Genomic DNA, 7,993 nt, shown 5'->3' on the forward strand with positions numbered 1-7,993 from the left:
GGTGCTTTGAACTGCAGTCCTTCTCTTCACTCTTCCTAGCTGGACCTGCTTTCAACTGTGCCTGTGACACAAAGAATGAGCAGAGTGAGTTATCTCATCCATTTAAATGTGGCTCAGGAATTTGCTCTTTTGTTTTTACAGCAAAGTAGAAAACTGGGAATTTTTCACTGAAAAATACCCTTTAAGAAGATTCCTTTGAGAATTCAAACTCAGGTAAAACAATAGTGCTCGTCAGCTAATATTTTTATTTTTCCCATTGTGCTGAGGATCTAATTCAGGGTCTCCTGTATGCTAAGAGGGCTCCCTACCAGTGAGCCACAACACAGCCCTACATTTTTTGTATGATGTATTTCTCTTCTAATAGCTTTAGTGAGGTGCAATTGACAGGCAATAAACTACATGTATAATTTGGAAAATGTATAATTTAAAAAGCATATAATCTTTTCCTTTCATTCCTCTTTACCCTCTCCATAAAGTCACCATTGCTGATCAACTTTTTATCATGATAGATTAGTTTTCATTGCATTTAGAGTTTAAATAAATAGAAATGTGTGGCAGTTGAACCAGGGAAACCGCCTGGATTCCTGCTGACTGGATTCAGTCCTCCTGCGCACATAAGGAATAAGCAAAAGATGCCAAAAGGAAAATTGAATTCTATGTAGTTTGGTCAAATTGGGGAGAAGCAGCTAGATTGTTTCTCTACTGTTCCCACAAAAGTGGTTACAATTTATAGACACTAAAGCCAGTGATGTACATGTGTACACTGAGTGGGGCTGTGCTTAGCCAGAGAGTATGTCAGCTTTGACCTCCTTGGTACCTAGTCAGCACAGGAGTTGGGTAGTTTTTATAGTTTCATTCTTAGCCTAAGTAAATGAAGATGCAGAAAAAGCAGTTTGCAGTAAGTTGCTGTTAAGTTTAAAGGGCTTTGTTTCACAATCTTCAGTATGCATTATTATTTTGATCTGGTTTCCTTCATCCTGCATGATTATTTTGTGATTTACCCATGCTCTTGCACTTAATCCTAATGCACATTTTTATTGAAGAGTTACTTTAATCCACTGTATAGATAGTTCACACTTTGTTTATACTTTTACTTATTTCCAGTTCAGGGTTATTACAAATAAACACTTGCAATCGGTCCTTTAAAGTTCAGGCATTCTAGGAGGTGGGTAGTGGAATTTCATTGTGAATTTTGTTTGCATTTTTCTAGTGACTGTGAGACGCCAAGCATCTTTTAAATGCTTTTTTTTTTTTTTTTTCAGGACTTATTTTTATTTTTATTTTAAATTTTATTTTTATAGACTACATTTTGATTCATTGTACACGAATGGGTACAACTTTTCATTTCTATGGTTGTACATGATGTAGATTCACACCGTTCATGTAATCATACACGTACATAGGGTAATGACGTCTCTCATTCCATTATCTTTCCTTCTCCTGTCCCCTCCCCCCTCATTTCCCTCTATACAATCCTAAGTTCCTCCATTCTTCTTTTACCCCCTACCCACCCACCCCCATTATGTATCATTATCCACTTATCAGGGAAAACATTCAGCCTTTGGTTTTTTGGGGGTTGATTTATTTCACTTAGTATGATATTCTCCAACTCCAACCATTTACCTGCAAATGCCATAATTTTATTCTTCTTAGATGCCCTTTTCAATGCTTATTTGTATTTTATTTATCTTCTTTGGTCAGATATCTTATTCTAATCCTTATAGCAACTTTTTAAAAGTTGATTTTTTTTTTTTTTAAGTTGGATTCTGAGTTCTTCATAGATCTTTTGTTGTTGGCAAGTATTTACTGTTTTCACTCTGCTAACCATACATGCTTCTGTCAAAAACCAAAGCTTTTCTTTCTCTTTATGAAATCCTGCTTATTGATTTCCTTTCTTTTATGTATTGTGATTTTGGAGTCCTGTGTAAGAAATATGTGTCTCATCTAAGAGGAGAAAGATTTTTTTCATGTTTCTTCTAGAAATAGTAGAGTTTTAGCTTTAAGATTTAGACCTGTGATCTATTTTAAGCCAATTTTTGTAGAAAGTTTGAGGTGTGAGTCAGCTTTGTTTTTTTAGTTTGATTGTTTTTTTTAAATGTGAATTGCATTCTTCCAACACTATTTGTTGAAAGGACTGTTCTTTCTCTGAATGCTTTTTATTAAAATGCATTTGTGCCTTCTTATAAGCTTCAAAATGAATTATTGTAGTCCTTTAATATAGTTCTTCTTCCATAGTTACTTTGTGTATTCTAGTCTTCTGCATTTCTAAATGAATTATAGATCAGCTTGTCAAATTCTGCAAAATAGTCTGCTGTGCTTTGATCAGGATTGACTAAATCTATGGAATAACTAGGGGACAACTGACATCTTAATGGAGTCTGTTGACAATCGAGGTTTATTTGTCTATTTATTTAGATTTTCAAATTCCCTCAGTCAATGCTTTGCTGTTTTCATTGCACAGATGTTGTAAGTTTTATAACATTTATCCCTAAGCATTTAATATTATTGGTACTATTTTGAATAACAATATTTTTTGTTTATTCATTGCTATCATATACAAGTACAATTTACTTTATTGTATTTTGATGTTGAATCTTGCAACTTTACTAAACCCACTTATTACTTCTGGAAGTTTTTATTAGATTCAATCTGTATTGTAAATAAATGATCATGTCTTCTGCAATAAACTTAGTTTTTTTTTTTTCCCATTTAGATGCTTTTTAGTTTAACTTATTATTATTATTATTGTTTTAGTTACTGTTTTATTCACTTAGTACACTTACCAGAACCTTCAGTAGGGAACTGAATCTGTTCCTAAAATCAGGACTAAGGAAGTTAGGGCTATACATTTGCCACTAAGTATTATGCTACTTAATAGATGTCCTAAGTCAGGCTGAGGAATTTCCCTTCCATTCCTGGTTTGCCAAAACTGTTTAACAGAAATGAATGTTAGGTAACTGGGAAATGTTTTTCTATATCTATTGAGTGATTTTATGAATATGCACATATATACATATATCTCTATGTTAATGTATGTTACATGTATAATTTTAGATTATTAATATGGGAAATTACATTGATGAATTTTAGAATGTTAAACCAACTTTGCATTACTATGTAAAACTTTGTAATGATGTATACCCATTTTTATATATTTTTAAATTTACTTTATCACATTGTGTTAGGATTTTAGCATCAAAAATCATTTATGAGGCTGGAATTGTGGCTCAGTTGTAGTGTGCTTGCCTAGCATATGTGAGGCAGTGGGTTTAATTCTCAGCACCACATACAAATAAATAAACAAAGATTCATCAACAATTAATAAAAATATTTTTTAATAAAGAAAAAATCATTAGGGATCTTAGTTTGCCCTATTTTCTTGCAATGCCTTTTTTTTTTTTTTAATGAGACTGATAGTGGACTCATTGAATGAATTGATAAGCCCTCCCTCTGCTTCACCTTTCTTGAAGATTTTGTGTAGAATTGCATTACTTCTTTCTTCAAATTTGAATTCAAGATTGGAATTCAGTATTGTTGGCACTTGAGATTGGATTATTATTGGTAGAAGGTTTTTTAACTACAATTTCAATTTGTTTTAGAGATAAAAAGCGATGACTCAATCTATCTCTTCTTGAGTGAACTTTGGTTGCACATATCTTTCAAAGAATTTGTTCAGTTTATCATAGTTTTCAAATTTATTGGTATAAAATGATTCATAATATTGTCTGATTTTTATTTTAATATGTGGAGAATATGTAGCAACATAACATCTTTCATTGGTAATTTGTGTCTATTCTTAAGTTTTGTTTGTCATTCTCCTAGAGATTTATCAATTTATTGTATTTCTTCAAGATCCAGCTTTTGTTTTTATAGATTTTCCCCACTTTAGAAGTGTTTTATGTAATTGATTTCTAGCCGATATTTGTTTTTCTCTAAATTCATATCTTGTTTTTATTTTCTGGTATGTTAGGGTGGAAACTGAGTGCTCAGAGCACTTCTTTGATGACAGGTGCACATGGTCCTATAAATGTCCAATAAGTAGTGCACTAGTGGCACCTCACATTTTTTGACATGATGTGTTTTGTTTTTCATGATTTGAAGGTGCTTTCTAATTTCCTTATTAATTTTCTTTTTGACTTATGTACTATTTGTATATGTTATTTACTTTCAAATATTTGTATATTTTCTAGTGATCTTTCTGTTACTGGGTGACAAATAATTAGCAATTTGCACTATAGTTTTAGAGATACAAACTAATTAGACAGATAATACTAGCAGTTACACATATCTACACCATATTTACCCCTTTACTCCTTCACATAATTTCCCCTATGATTTCCATCTTGCATTAATGGGATATATTTCCTGCAGTTAATGACAAATGGTGGCATCATATTATTAATTGTACTACATCAGTTTTAATAAGTTTCATTTTTTGAGTTACACTGTTAGGTGTTTTGACAAATGCATAATGACATGGATCCACCATTACGTTCATATAGAATACTTTCAGCACCCTAAAATTCTTTGTGTTTCACCCATTCATTCCACCCTCCTCTCATCCTAAATCCCTGGTAACCATTGACTTAAGAAAACTGTCTCTATAGATTTACTTTTTCCAAAATGTCATAGTTGGAACCATAAAATATATAGCATATTCAGAATATCATTTTTCATTTACAAATATACATTTATGATCTCTCCATGCCATTTTATGACCTGGTAGCTCATTTCCTTTTATTGATGAATAATATTCTGTTGTATGAATGCAGTGCAATGTATTCATCCACTAACCTGTGAAAGACATGTAGGCTGCTTCTTATTTTTGGTGATTATGAACAAAGCTTCTATAAATATTCATGTGCAGGCTTTTGTGTAAGTTTTTTACTCATTAGGACAAATGTTTAGGCATGAAATTGCTGGATTGTAAAGTAAAACTATGTTTTCTTTACACGAAATGTTGGAACTGTCTTCCAAAATGAACGCACAATTTTGCATATAAACCCTACATGAATAAGTATACATTGAACATCACATCCTTAACAATAATGATAAAATCACTTTTTGAAAAAAAACATAGCCATTTTAATTGGTGCATAGTGGTATCTTGTTAAAATTACCTAATAACATATGATGTTGTGTATCTTTTACAAGCTTTTTCCACCCATCTATAGATTACATATAGTGAGGTGCTTTTTCATGTTCTTTATCCACTTATTAATGGGCTTTCTTTTTGCTGGGGAGGCAAGTCCTTATGAGACATGTGTTTTCCAAAATTTTCTTCTAGTCTGCGGTTTGTGTTTTCGTTCTCTTAACATTTTTTTTTCCCCCTCAGAGCAGTAGTTATTTATTTATATATTTACTTATTTTTTTGAGACAGGATCTTGCTATGTTGCCCAGGCTGGTCTTCAGTTCTGTGACTCACATGATCCTCCCACCTCTATCTCCTGAGTACTTAGAAATTTTTAATTTTCATAAAGTCCAAACTTAACCAATATTTTCTTTCATAAATTGTAGTTAGGTGTTGTATCTAAAAAACCACTGTCAAACCCAGAGTTACCTAGATATCTTCTCTTGTTAATTTTTTTTTTCTTTTCTTTCTTTTTTTTGGTACTGGGGATTGAACTCAGGGACACCTGACCACTGACTGAACCACATCCCCAACACTATTTTTTATTTTATTTAGAGACAGGGTCTCACTCAGTTGTTTAGTGTTGCTTTTGCTGAGGCTGGCTTTGAACTCACAATCCTCCTGCTGATACCGCCTAGCAGACTAGGCCTGGTTTTGCATTAAGTGAAAAGCCATGCGCAGGGGGAGGGCCAAGGTGATTCAGGCAGGTAAGGGCCCAGGGGGCATTAATTAGCAGCTCCATGCTTGCAGTCCTTGATAAAGGCAGGTAAATTTGGTAATAAATGAGCTCGGAGATCCTTGACATTCCATTCTCTAAGGGGCAGTCTCTAACTTCCAGAGGCAGATGGCTTCATGGCTTCATTTCCTCGAATTGACCTGATCCCCTATTTCTACACTAACTACCTGTCCTTAATTCTGGCTTCACTGCCTTAGAATCCGGAGCCTCTGGGATTACAGGTGTGTGTGAATGCACCCAGCTTCTCCAGTTAATTTTAAAGATTTTTTATAGTTATGTGTTTTAAATTTAAGCCTACTAAGTTGAACGCACAGCAATGGCATATAAAGTGATTATTACCAGATAAAAGCATAAAAACAAACATGTATATCAATGGAAACAAAGAGAAGACACAAAGATGAATACACACGGATACTATCATCTGACCCTTGACAAAAGCATCGAAACCAAAGATAAACTTTTTAACACAATATGCTGGGAAAACTGGAGGTCAGTTGGTAGAGTGCTTGCCTTGTAAGCACAAGGCCCTGGGTTCAATCCTCAGCACAGCACCGCAAAAAAAAAAAAGAAGAGATCTCATATGGCTTCTCCCAGATATTGGAATTTCGTGGGCTGGGAGGAACCAATCGCGGTGGAGAATTCTTGCAGAATGACTGATGGACCAATATGGACCAATAACATGTTAGTACGCAACATGGGAGGCAGGAAGATGACGGCAGTGTAAGCCGGAAATTCCTGTAACATAAGAGGCGGGCAGAACGCAGACTGACAGGTGATGGGGAGGCTGGAAATTCCTGAAATGGAAGAGGCAGGCAGAGCGCAGATTGACAAGTGGTTGGGAGGTGGAAAATTCCTGTAACGGGAGAGAAGGGCGGCTTTATACCTTACACATATGTAAAAAAATGAAACTAGGTCCCTATGTCTCACCCTGCACAAAAATCAACTCAAAGTTGATCAAAAATCTAAGAATTACAGCAGAAATTTTAGAAATGCCAGAAGAAAACACATGTCAAGATTCCAACATACAGGCACATTTCCTATACAGGACTCCTAAAACTCAGAAAGTAATACCAAGAATTGATAAATGGGATGGCATGAAATTAAAATCTTCTGCCCAGAAAAGGAAACAGTTAAGAACTTAAAAAGAGAACCTACAGAATGGTACAAAATCTTTGTAAGGAAAAATGCAGCTCAGCTGGGGACCCCGCGGCAGTTCCAGTCCTTCCAGCAGAACTGGCACACTGTATGCCCGCCCGTCTCAGTTGCGACTCAACAATAGCTCCCGGGAAATCCACAATGGACACAGGGCCTCATGCAAGAGACTTTATTATGCTGACGACTAGTGCTTCCACTACAGGGTTGAAAAGAAGGAAAAGAGAAAGATGGTGTGGATGCTTCTCCCAGATATTGGAATCTCCTGGACTGGAAGGAACCAATAGCGGAAAAGAATACTTGCAAGCTGACTGAGGAACCAACAGCTAGCTAGCATGTTCAGACTGGCAAAGCTAGGACTTAACGTGGGAAGCGGGAAATGGCTGTAGAGTAGGCTGGAAATTCCTGTAACCTAAGAGGCGGGTGGAGCACAGATTGACAAGTAGTTGAGAGGCGGGGAGAAATGCTGCACCTGAAAGGGAGGGGTATTGGCTTTGTAATACAATCTTTACCAGTTTCTTTTCTGACAGAGGATTAATATCCAATTTTGAGTCCCTTAAGAACTCAAAACTCTTCACACCAAAAGCCAAACAACCCAATCAACAAATGGGCAAATGAACATTTTCAAAAAATGAAATACAATGGTCAACATATGCACGAAAAAATATTAAGCATCTTTAGCAATCATGGAAATGCAAACCAAGACTGCATTGAGAACTGCATTCACTCCAGTTAAATGGCAGCCGTCAAAAATACAAGTAGTAATAAATGTTGGTGAGGATATGGGAGAAAAAAGAATGTTGACTTACTGTTTTGGGGAATTAAATTATTGCAACCACTATAGAAATCAGTATGGAAGTTCCTCAAAAGGCTCAGAATGGAATCACCATATGACCCACTTATTCCACTCCTTGGTATTTATCCAAAAGAATTAAAGTACACATACTATAGGCATACATGCATACCCATGTTTA

The sequence above is a fragment of the Sciurus vulgaris genome, assembly GCF_902686455.1.
Source record: "Sciurus vulgaris genome assembly, chromosome: 13".
NCBI classification, from domain to species: Eukaryota; Metazoa; Chordata; class Mammalia; order Rodentia; family Sciuridae; genus Sciurus; species Sciurus vulgaris.